We start from the raw sequence: 12,195 nt of genomic DNA on the forward strand, positions 1-12,195 counted from the left end.
AGTGACTGAGCGCACTGGATAAAGCAAAGGCTATGGTCCCCGACACTATCCCGGCAGCCGTGTTGAAGGCTTGTGCTCAGAACGAGCCGTACCTCTAACCAAGCTGTTCCAGTTCAGCTATAAAACTGACATCTAGTCAACAATGTGGAAAACTGCCCAGGTATTTCCTGTCCACCAAAAGCCGGACAAATCCAATCTGGCCAATTACCACCCCATCAGTCTACTCTCAATCATCAGCAAAGTGATGGAAGGTATCGTCAACAGTGTTATCAAACGGCGCTTACTCACCAATAACCTGCTCACCAATGCTCAGTTTAGGTTCTGCCAGGCCCAGTTGGCTCCAGATCTCATTACAGCCTTGATCCACACATGGACAAAGAGCTGAATTCCTGGGGTGAGGTGGACATCAAGGCAGCATTTGACAGAGTGTGGCATCAAGGAGCCCTGGTAAAATTGAAGACAATGGGAATCAGGGGGAAAACTTTCCACTGGCTGAAGTCATACCTAGCACAAAGATGGTTGTGGTTGTTGGAGGACAATCATCTCAGCCCCAGGACATCGCTACAGGAGTTCCTCAAGGAAGTGTCCGAGGCCAAACCATCTTCAGCTGCTTCATCACTGACCTTCTCTCCATCATAAGGTCAGAAGTGGGGATGTTCGCTGATGATTGCACTGTACAGTTCCATTTGCAACACCTCAGGTAATGAAGTAGTCCATGTCCGCATGCAACAAGACCTGGAAGATATTCAGGCTTGGGCTGATAAGTGGCAAGTAACATTCACACCACAAAAGTGCCAGGCAATGACCTTCGCTGGGCCAAAGTCCTGTAGCTCCCTCCCTAACAGCACTGTGGGAGCACCTTCACCACAAGAACTGTAGCAGTTCAAGGTGGCGGCTCACCACCATCTTCTCAAGAGCAATTAGGGATGGGCAATAAATGAAGGCCTTGCAACAACGCCTATATCCCGGAACAAATTTAAAAAAAAAATGAACCAACATGCTTCAATGACACCCGAGAGAAGCTATTAAAGTTGAATGTAGTGGAGAGCTAGCATTACATGCAAGTAGGGAACCAATATTCTTTCACTGGGAGCACAGAGTCTCCCATATCCCAACACGCATCCCAATATATTCCCAAGGGGAAAAGTCTTACATATAAGATAATCTCTAGAAAACACTTACCCCTTTGAAGCCGTGTTTTGTAAAGAAATCTCATCGATTCATCAATTTCAGCTCCCCTCATATAATCCACTTGTCAGAAATCATCATCGGCAGTCCCTCGAAACGAGGATGACTTGCTTCCATGCCATAAGATTAGTGTGACTGTCCACTCAAAATAGACAGCAGGCACAGAAATGAATAAATCGCCCATCAAAAATGTCATCTGTGTCCTCTCCAGCAAATCTCAAGCTGGCCTGGCACTTCTTCGCAATGAGGACCTTTGATTGGTTTCACCTTTGCCTCCATCTCTGTTTTCCTTGATTGACTTTTTCTTAACTCTGCTGCTCAGATGGATGGATCAGTTTGATAAACGCTGCCCAACCGGGCATTGGGCTGCTCAGCCCCGGAACCGACTGACGCGCCTAAAATGTGGAGCTGTTGATTTTTCAATATTTCCTTGTGTGGAACCAGTTCCTGCAATTATCGGCTTGATTGAAAACGTGGTCTGTTGCCTTAAGCCTCTGTGGTTTGCAGAGAGCAGTCTTAAAGGGAGGGGACTTAAACAGAGTGGTTTATTTGGAAAGAGTGGGAATTCGCAGAAGAGGGGCAGCGAGCGGGCGGATTATAAATTGAGCGGGAGGCCCAGAGACAGCGGAGCAGTGAGCAGGCGGAGAGCCAATGGCAACTCTGCACAGGAGTGACGTCAGAAACCAAAAGTGACGTCGGCACAAGGGAAGGAAGGAGCTGGTTGGTGAGTTGTTGGTGTGTGTTTTTTTTTGTATTTGAGTGTTAAGTTTATTTCACAGTTAGTTTATAATCGATGAACTAGAGGCATGGCAGGGTGGCTCAGTCCCATGGAGTACACATACTGTGGCATGTGGGAAGTCCTGGACTCTTCGCGTAGCCTGGAGGACCATGTGTGCAGGAGTTGTCTCCAGCTGCAGCAACTTGAGCTCCGCATTTCGGAGCTTGAGCGGCGGCAGGAGTCACTGCGGTGCACCCGCGAAACTGAGAATTTCGTATATAGCACATTTCTAGAGGTGGTCACCCCACAGCTAAAGAGTGTGCAGACAGTGAGGAAGTAGGTGACAGAAGAGGGATAGGCAGATAGAGCAGGAGTCCCCTGAGTACATCTCGCTCTCCAACCAGTATTCGGTTCTGAGTATTGGTAAGGACGATGGTGCCTCTGGGGAGTGCAGCCAGAGCCAAGACCATGGCACCACGGTTGGCTCAGCTGCACAGGAGGGGAGGAAGACGAATAAAAGAGCAATAGTGGTAGGGGAGTCAAGTGTCAGGGGAGCAGACAGGCGTTTCTGAGGCCACAGACATGACTCCAGGATATTATGTTGCCTCCCTGGTGCCAAAGTCAAAGACATCACCAAGCGGCTGCAAGACATTCTGGGGCGAGAGGGTGAAAAGCCAGAGGTCGTGGTCCATATCGGTACTAATGACATAGGTAGAAAGAGGGATGAGGTCCTGCAGGCAGAGTTTAGGGAACTAGGAGAGAGATTAAAAAGCAGAATCTCAAAAGGTAGTAATCTCTGGATTACTGCCGGTGCCACGTGCTAGTGAGTACAGAAATAGGAGGATAGAGAAGATGAATGCGTGGCTGGAAAGATGGTACAGGTGGGAGGGTTTATATTTCTGAGGCATTGGGACTCTTTCTGGGGAAAGTGGGACCTGTACAAGCTGGACGAGTTGCACCTCAACAGAGCTGGGACCAGTATCCTCACGGGAGGGTTTGCAAATGCTGTTGGGCAGAGGTTAAACTAGCTTGGCAGGGGGATGGGAACCGGAGAATAGATTCAGTGGGGAGAGAAGCAAAGCTGGAATTGGGCAGCAGAAAAGTAGAAAGTAGTTTTGGAAGACAGAGTAAACAAGGGCAGAAAAATAGACAGCAGGGGAGTTTGGCAATACTAAATGGCATATACTTCAATGCAAGGAGTAGAGGAATAAGGCTAATGTGTTGAGTGCACAGATAAACACTTGGGAGTACGATATTATAGCCATTACTGAGACGTGGCTAAAAGACGTGGGTATGGCAGCTCAACATTCCTGGTTATAGGGTTTTCAGATGGGATAGAGAGGGGGATTAAAAAAAGGAGGGCGCGGGGGTCGCAGTATTAATTAAAGAACCAGTTATAGCTGTGAGAAGGGATGATATGTTAGAGGGGTCATCAAACGAGGCCATATGGGTTGAATTGAAGAACAAAAAAGGGGCGATCACACTACTAGGAGTGTACTATAAACCTCCAAACAGTCAGAGGGAGATAGAAGAACAAATGAGGGCAAACTGCTGCGAAGTGCAAAAACTATAGAGCTGAAATAGTGGGGGATTTCAACTACCCCAATATTAACTGGGAAAAAAGCAGTGTGAATGGTACAGAGGGTGCGGAATTCCTAAAATACATTCAGGAGAACTTCCTTAACCAGTATGTAATGAGCCCAACAAGGGAGGGGGCGATTCTGGACTTGGTTTTGGGGAATGAAGAGGGGCAGGTGGAAGACAAATCAGTCGGAGAGCATTTTGGTGCTAGTGATCATAATTCAGTAAGATTTAAGGTAGTTATGGAAACAGACAAAGGTGGACCAGGAAAAAAAGTTTTCAATTTGGGTGAAGCCAATTTTGCTGACCCGAGATGGGATTTGGCCAAAGTGGACTGGAAATGGCTACTTGATGGTAAATCAGTGTCAGAGCAGTGGGGGGTATTCAAGGAGGAGATCCTGAGGGTACAGAGTAAGTATGTTCCCTTAAAAAAATGGTGGGACTAATAAATCTAGAACCGCATGGATGTCAAGGGACATGCAGGGCAAGATAAAGAAAAAAAGGGAAGCCTACGACAGATTCCGAGAACTCAATACTACAGAGACTCTAGAGGAGTATAAGAAATGCAAGGGTGCAATTAAAAAAGATATCAGGAAAGCAAAGAGAGAGCATGAAAGAAGGTTAGCAAGTAAAATCAGGGAAACCCCAAAATGTTTGATAAATACATTGAGAGCAAGAGAATAACTTGAGAGAGTGGGGCCCATTAGAGACTACAAAGGAAATGTGTGTGTGGAGGCAGATGTGCGTATCATACCGAATGAATACTTTGCATCTGTTTTCACAAAAGAGAGGGGCGATGCAGACTTTGCAATGAGGGAGGAGGAGTGTGAAATATTCGATGAAATAAACAGAGAGAGAGGAGGTATTAAGGGGCTTAACAGCTTTGAAAGTGGATAAATACCCAGGCGCAGATGTAATGTATCCCAGGCTGTTAAGAGAAGCAAAAGAGGAAACAGCATTTCCCAACGCTCTCTGGCTACAGGTGTGGTGCCAGAGGACTGGTAATGTTGTTACAAGCCAGTCAACCTAACCTCAGTGGTGGGAAAATTATTGGAAAAAATCCTGAGGGACAGGATAAACCTTCATTTGGAAAGATATGGATTAATCAAGGACAGTCAGCATGGATTTGTTAAGGGAAGGTCGTGTCTGACTAACTTGATTGAATTTTTCGAGGAGGTAACTAGGAGGGTCGATGCGGGCAGTGCGTATGATGTAGTCTATATGGATTTTAGCAAAGCTTTTGATAAAGTCCCACGTGGCAGTCTGGTCACGAAAGTAATAGCCCATGGGATGCAGGGCAAAGTGGCAAGTTGGGTCCAAAATTGGCTCAGATGCAGGAAGCAAAGGGTAATTGTTGATGGTGTTTTTGTGTCTGGAAGGCTGTATGCAGTGGGGTTTCGCAGGGCTCAGTGCTGGGTCCCTTGCGTTTTGTGGTATATATCACTGATTTGGACTTCAATGTTGGGGGTATGATTAAGAAGTTTGCAGATGGCACTAAAATAGGCTGTGTGGTTGATAAAGAAGAAAGCTGCGGACTGCAGGAAGATATCAATGTACTGGTCAGGTGAGTGGAACAGTGGCAAATGGAATTCAATCTGGATAGGTGTGAGGTAATGCATTTGGGGAGGTCTAACAAGGCAAGGGAATATACATTAAATGGTACGACACTGAAAAGTGTAGAGGGACAAAGGGACCTTAGAGTGCATGTCCACAGATCCCTAAAGGTAGCAGGCCAGGTAAATAAGGTGGTTAAGGCGGCATCTGGAATATTTGTCTTTATTAGTCGAGGCATGGAATACAAGAGTAAGGAGGTTATGTTTGAACTGTATAAAACATGGGTTAGGCTGCATCTGGAGTATTGTGTGCAGTTCTGATCACCACATTACGGGAAAGATGTGATTGCACTGGAAAGAGTAGAGAGGAGATTTACAAGGAAGTTACCTGGACTGGAGAATTTTGGCTATGAAGAAAAATTGGAGATGCTGGGTGTGTTTTCTTTGGAACAGAGGAGGCTGAGAGGAGACCTGATTGAGGTGTATAAAATTATGATGGCTTGGATAGAGTGGATAGGAAGGATCTGTTTTCTTTGGCAGAGGGGTCAACAACCAGAGGGCATAGATTTAAAGTAATTGGGGGGAGGTTTAGAGGACATATGAAGGGAAATTTCTTCACCCAGAGAATAGTGGGGGTCTGGAACTCACTGCCTGAAAGGCAGAAACTCACCACATTTAAAAAAAATACTTGGATGTACACTTAAAGTGCTGTAACCTACAGGGCTACGGACCAAGAGCTAGAAAGTGGAATTAGGCTGGATAGCTCTTGGTCGGCCGGCGCGGACATAATGGGCTGAAATTGCCTCCTTCCGTGCTGTAAATTTCTATGATTCTAAGCGATCCTAAGAGATTGCTAACACATCTTCCACAACTGTTAAGATCAGGACAGGTCTCAGTCTGTGTGTATTAATCACTCAATGAAGCAATGCAATTTAAAAAATGCTGCGTCAGTAGCTTAGCAAAGCTGAAGTAGGTGAGTAGCTTATAGTTGCAGGGGGATGGGTTTGAATCTCCCCTTAATCATGTCTCACCAATGATATTATTGTGACAGCTCAGAGGGTCCATCCTGTTTCACATGATAAGAATCTCTTTATATTGTAGATATTTGTGTGAGAATTTGTAGCTCTACCAGTACTGGAACAACTTAAAATTAGGTTACACTACTGCTTGTTGAGAAGGACATTTATGTGTAGGTGGAGTGGTGTCATTGTGTTGACTTTGCAAACTTACAGCCATTGCTATTCAAATATCATCATCATCAGAGACAGTCCCTCGAAATTGAGGAAGACGTGCTTCCACTTGAAGAGTTCTTAGGTGACTGAACAGTCCAATATGACAGTCTCTGTCACAGGTGGGACTGACAGTCATTGAAGGAAAGGGTGGGTGGGGAGCCTGGTTTGCCCCGCACTTCTTCCGCTGCCTGCGCTTGCTTTCTGCATGCTCTCAGCAATGAGACTCGAGGTGCTCAGCGCCCTCCCCGATGCTCTTCTTCCACTTAGGGCGGTCCCAGGTGTCGGTGGGGATGTTGCATTTTTATCAAGGAGGCTTTGAGGGTGTCCTTGAAATGTTTCCTCTGCCCATCTTGGATTCGCTTGCCGTGTAGGAGTTCCGAGTAGAGCACTTGCTTTGGGAGTCTTCTGTCAGGCATGTAACAATGTGGCCCGCCCAACGGAGCTGATTGAGTGTGGTCAGTGCTTTGATGCTGGCCTGATCGAGGACGCTAACGTCAGTGCATCTGTCCTCCCAAGGGAGTTGCAGAGACATCGTTGGTGTTATTTCTTCAGCAATTTGAGGTATCTGCTGTATTTGGTCCATGTCCCAGCGGGTATCACTACAGCCCTGTAGACCATGAGCTTGGTGGCAGATTTGAGGGCCTGATCTTCAAGCCTGATCTCTGAACACTCTTTTCCTGTCACCTTTGAAAGCACAATGGGTTTTTTTTATATGATAGTGCGGTCATGCTGTCCACAGGAAGCAGGCAGGTGCTGTGTAAGGCAAGTCAACCAGCTCGCTCCTAAGTTTATGTTTATCCAACAATAACTTATTTATATAGTGCCTTTAATGTAGTCCTGCCATCCCAGGAATCAGTCTGGTGAACCTTCGCTGCACTCCCTTAACAGCATGAATGTCCTTCCTCAGATTAGGAGACCAAAACTGTACACAATATTCAAGGTGTGGCCTCACCAAGGCCCTGTACAACTGCAGTAAGACCTCCCTGCTCCTATACTCAAATCCTCTCGCTATGAAGGCCAACATGCCATTTGCCTTCTTCACCATCTGCTGTACCAGCATGCCAACTTTCAATGACTGATGTACCATGACACCCAGGTCTCGTTGCACCTCCCCTTTTCCTAATCTGTCACCATTCAGATAATATTCTGCCTTCCTGTTTTTGCCACCAAAGTGGATAACCACACAATTCACAAATTAATGCAAAACCATAGTTTGTTTCTGGGGAGTTTCAATCCAGTGCCGAGCCTGCAGCACAAACTGCTCTAATATGACATCCATTGTCAGTCGCACACAGAGAGGCCACAGAATGGCCAATGTGGGAAATGGTGAACTGCAATAAGGCTACACTTCGGAGGGTGGGGGCAGAGGCACGTTATTGGGGCTGAGCAGGGGGAATATTCTTCAAGTAAAAATTCATAGGATTACATAGGATATACGACACACAAATAGGCCATACAGCCCAACTAGTTCATGCCGGCATTTATCCTCCACTCGAGCCTTTTGCCGTCTTTCCACATCTATCAGCATAACCCTCTATTCCCTTCTCCCCCATATGCTTGTCTAGCCTCCCCTTAAATGCATCTATACTATTCACTTCAACCACTCCCTGTGGTAAAGTTCCATATTCTCACCCGTATTTGGGTAAAGAAGATTTTTCTGAATTTCCTATTGGATGTTTTGGTGACTATCTTATATTGATGGCCTCCAGTTATGCTCTTCCCCACCAGTAGAAACATTCTCTCTCTCTATCCACTCCATCAAAAACTTTCATAATTTTAAAGACCTCTAGTGGGTCACCCCTTAGTCTTGTTTTTCCAAGAGAAAAAAAGAGACCCACCCTGTTCATCCTTTGCTGATATGTATACCCTCCCATTTCTGGCATCATCCTTGTAAATCTTCTCTGCACCCTCACCAGTGCCTCTAAATCCTATTTATATTATGGTGACCAGAACTGTATGCAGTACTCTGGAAGTGTGGTCTAACCAAGGTTTGATACAGGTTTAGCATAACATTCCTACTTTTTCCAATTCTATATCTCTAGAAATAAACCCTAGTGCTGAGTTTGCTTTTTTTATAGCCTTGCTAACCTGCGTCGCAATTTTTAGTAATTTGTGTATTTGTATCTGAGATCCCTTTGTTCCTCTACCACTGAGACTCGCACCTTCCAAGTAGTAAGTGACCTCCCCATTCTTCCCACCAAAATGTAAAACCTCGCATTTCTGTGTGTTGAACTTCCTTTGGCAATTATAAATTCTGCAACTTGTAATTTGTTGCAGTCCTCCTCAGGCTCATCGGCTTTTAAATAAGAAAAACTGCATACGCGCAATAATTTGAATGGGCCATGCAGCCACGTAAAGGGGCCATGCACCCCCCAGATTTAAAGGGAACATTAGTGGGAGGAAGCTCATGTGGAGCATAAATACCGACGTAGACCATTTGGATTGAATGACTATTTCAGTGCTGTAAATTCTAAGTAATTCTATGTAATCACGAGTTGGTTATTGCAAAGCAAGTCAGCATCAGTATCAGCTATTTTCCTTTTTTAAAAACCTAATATATTTTGTAAAGCCTTCACTTCACGCTGAGGTTTGGGTTTCAAATGCACAAGCAGTCCTTGGGCATTTCAGGCAAGTGGCCCGCTGCAGCAAGGCCAGATGGTCAGTGTCAGCATGTTGGTCAACCGCGGGACAGCATATCTGAGCCTGATCCTGGACTGTTGTCGCTGTGGGGAGGTAGCAAGCACGAGCCATACACATTCCCACAGGCAGGACGGGGAGGAAATCTGGGAGGCAGGGTCATTCCAGACTCCATCTCGCCTATCCCCGATAGTTCGTGTTGGTAGCAGCTGAGAACAGATGGGTCACGGTGATGCCAGGACTGAGGTTTTAAAAAAGAAAACGGCTTCCAAAAAACACAGTTGCGATTCACCTCCATCAATAAAATACCAGTATAGTTAAGATTCGCCCTCCTTTAACAATGCATAAATTTGTCTGTTACAATGGATTATACACATCTTAAGTTATAATTCAGCACACTCACCCTATTTACAATGGGGTTACTAAATATTGATCAGGAGCAGGAACCTCTGACATGTTCTTCTCTCATCCGAGGCTAAATGTCCTGCCCCACCGCTGGCCCCGTTAAGATTAGCTATGGCTCCTTTAACTACTCAGTCTTTGGGAGCACTAGCCTTATTCATCATTTAGGAAGTTAAAGAACATAAGAAGGAGCAGCAGTAGAATATACGGCCCCTCGAGCCTGCTCTGCCATTCAATAAGATCATGGCTGATCATTGACCTCAACTCCACTTTCCTGCCCGATCTCCATATCCTTCGATTTCCTTAGACTCCAAAAATCTATCGCTGCCTTGAATATATTAAGCATCTACAGCCCTCTGGGGCAGAGAATTTCAAAGATTCACAGCCCTCAGTGAAGAAATTCCTCCTCATCTCAGTCTTAAATTGCCCACCCCTTATCCTGAGTCTGTGTCCCCTAGTTCCAGACAATCATGCCAGGGGAAAAAAACTCTCAGCATTTACCCTGTCAATTCCCTTCAGCATCTTGTATGTTTCAATGAGATCACCTGATACACATTCTAAATTTCAAAATCAAAAGTAAACACAGATGCCTTTACTGCAACCATATGCAGTAATTGGGACCAACATGTGAAATTTTCCAGTCCAAATCATATCTTAATAACAGGTTAACTAGCTACTGTGAATTTCAAATGCACATTGATGCATTTAGTGTCTGGTGCTTCTTCGACTGAACTGATAGAAACAAACAAAGAGCTTGCCCAAATCATCTCCAGTGGATCACTAACTTGTTGCGTCTGCTTGCTCTGGACCATGGTGCAAGTAGTCCTTAGAGTCATGAGATGAGTTTGGAACCAGAACATTGGTGCCCCTGAGCAGTTCCAGGATCACACAATATTCAAGGAGTGAAGTCCAGTCGAGGTGACAGGCAGCTCAATTAATGGTGTGATCAAGGCTGGATCATACCATCGGTGGTCGTGCCGTCTGTTGCCTCGGCCCCAAGTTCTGGAATTCCCTGCTTAAACCTCTCCGCCTCTCTTTCCTCCTTCAAGACGCTCCTTAAAACATACGTCTTTGACCGAGCTTTTGCTCACCTGCGCTAATTTCTACTTATGCGGCTCGGTGTCAAATTTTTATTGCATAGTACTCCTTGGGACGATTCACTATGTTAACGGCGCTATGTAAATACAAGTTGTTGTTGTTGTTGTTGGTTCGGTCACTTTGCTGAGTTCCTGTATTTGACTGCATCGCTGTGGGGGAGGGGAGGGGGCATCAAGTGCGAGACAAACACATTCCCACAAGCAGGACGGGAAGGAAACCTGCGAGGCAGTGTCATCCCAGACTCACTCTCGCCTATCTCCTGATAGTTGGTGTTGATAGAAGCTGAGAACAGATTGGACACAGCGAGGAGGCGGACTGAGGTTTTAAAAAAGATTACGGCTTCCAAAACACACAGATGCCATTCACTCCCATTAATAAAATAGCAGTATATATTGTTAAGATTTTCCCTCCTTCAGCAATACATTGGGCCAGAAATTCCTCTGGAGGTCTTCCCGCGAGCAATTGCCTCCTAGCCGGAGATTTTTTACGAAAGTACCTGGTGGTCTCGGAGATGCCCTGGATTCCGATGGGAAGGCCTTCTCTTCACGCGCTGCAAAGCGCTCTCCTGTCCAGAGGGTTCCCACGCAGAAGATGCAGTCACGTGTGACTGCTCAGCCAATCAGGTCAGTAGTTCACAGATTCCCATTAATAGCACTCAGACTCGCGTAACTACAAGTTCTCAGTGCTATTAATGGGAAAAAAAAATAAATAAAAAACGGATCTCACATCATTAAAATTAAAGTTAATAAATGCCTTAGAAAAAAAAACAATATATTTCCGATTTTTTTAAAGTTTTATAATTCAGGTTAAAAATAAATTACTTTAGTGGCTAGAGTTTTTAAACAATACAATGTGTTTATTTAATTTAATTTTATTGTGTTTGTGTGTGTTTTTAAACGCGCGCCAGGCTGTTCAGCGAAGTAAAAGAAGAAATAGCAGAGGCCTTGACCATCATTTTCCAGTCCTCTTTGGATCTGGGCATGGTGCCAGAGGATTGGAGGACTGCTAATGTAGTACCCTTCTTGAAGAAGGGAAAAAGGGTTAGGCCGAGAAATTACAGACCTGTCAGCCTAACCTCAGTGGTGGGAAAATTATTGGAAAAAATCCTGAAAGACAGGATAAATCTGCATTTGGAAAGGCAAGGATTAATTAGGGACGGTCAGCACAGGTTTGTTAAGGGAAGATCGTGTTTGACTAACCTGATTGATTTTTTTGAGGAGGTAACCAAGAGGGTCGATGAGGATAGTGCATACGGTGTAGTATATATGGACTTTAGCAAGGTCCCACATGGTAGACTGGTCATGAAGGTTAAAGCCCATGGGATACAGGGCAAAGTGGCAAGTTGGATCCAGAATTGGCTTGGAGGTAGGAAGTAAAAGGTAATGATTGATGGATGTTTTTATGACTGGAACGATGTTTCCAGTGGGGTTCCGCAGGGCTCAGTACTGGGTCCTTTGCTTTTTGTGGTATATATCAACGATTTAGATTTGAATATAGGGAGTATGATTAAGAAGTTTGCAGGCAACACTAAAATTGGCTGTGTGGTTGATACACAGAGGAAAGTCATGGGCTGCAGGAGGATATCAATCTACTGGTCAGGTGGGCAGAGCAGTGGCAAATGGAATTTAATTCAGAGAAGTGCGAGGCGATGCACTTTGGGAGGGCTAATAAGGAAAGGGTATATACATTAAGCGGTAGGCCACTTAATAGTGCAGAGGAACAAAGGGACCTTGGAGTGCTTGTCCACAGATCCCTGAAAGTAGCAGGCCAGGTGGATAAGAAGGCA

Source organism: Pristiophorus japonicus, chromosome 4, assembly GCF_044704955.1.
Source record: "Pristiophorus japonicus isolate sPriJap1 chromosome 4, sPriJap1.hap1, whole genome shotgun sequence".
Taxonomy (NCBI): domain Eukaryota; kingdom Metazoa; phylum Chordata; class Chondrichthyes; family Pristiophoridae; genus Pristiophorus; species Pristiophorus japonicus.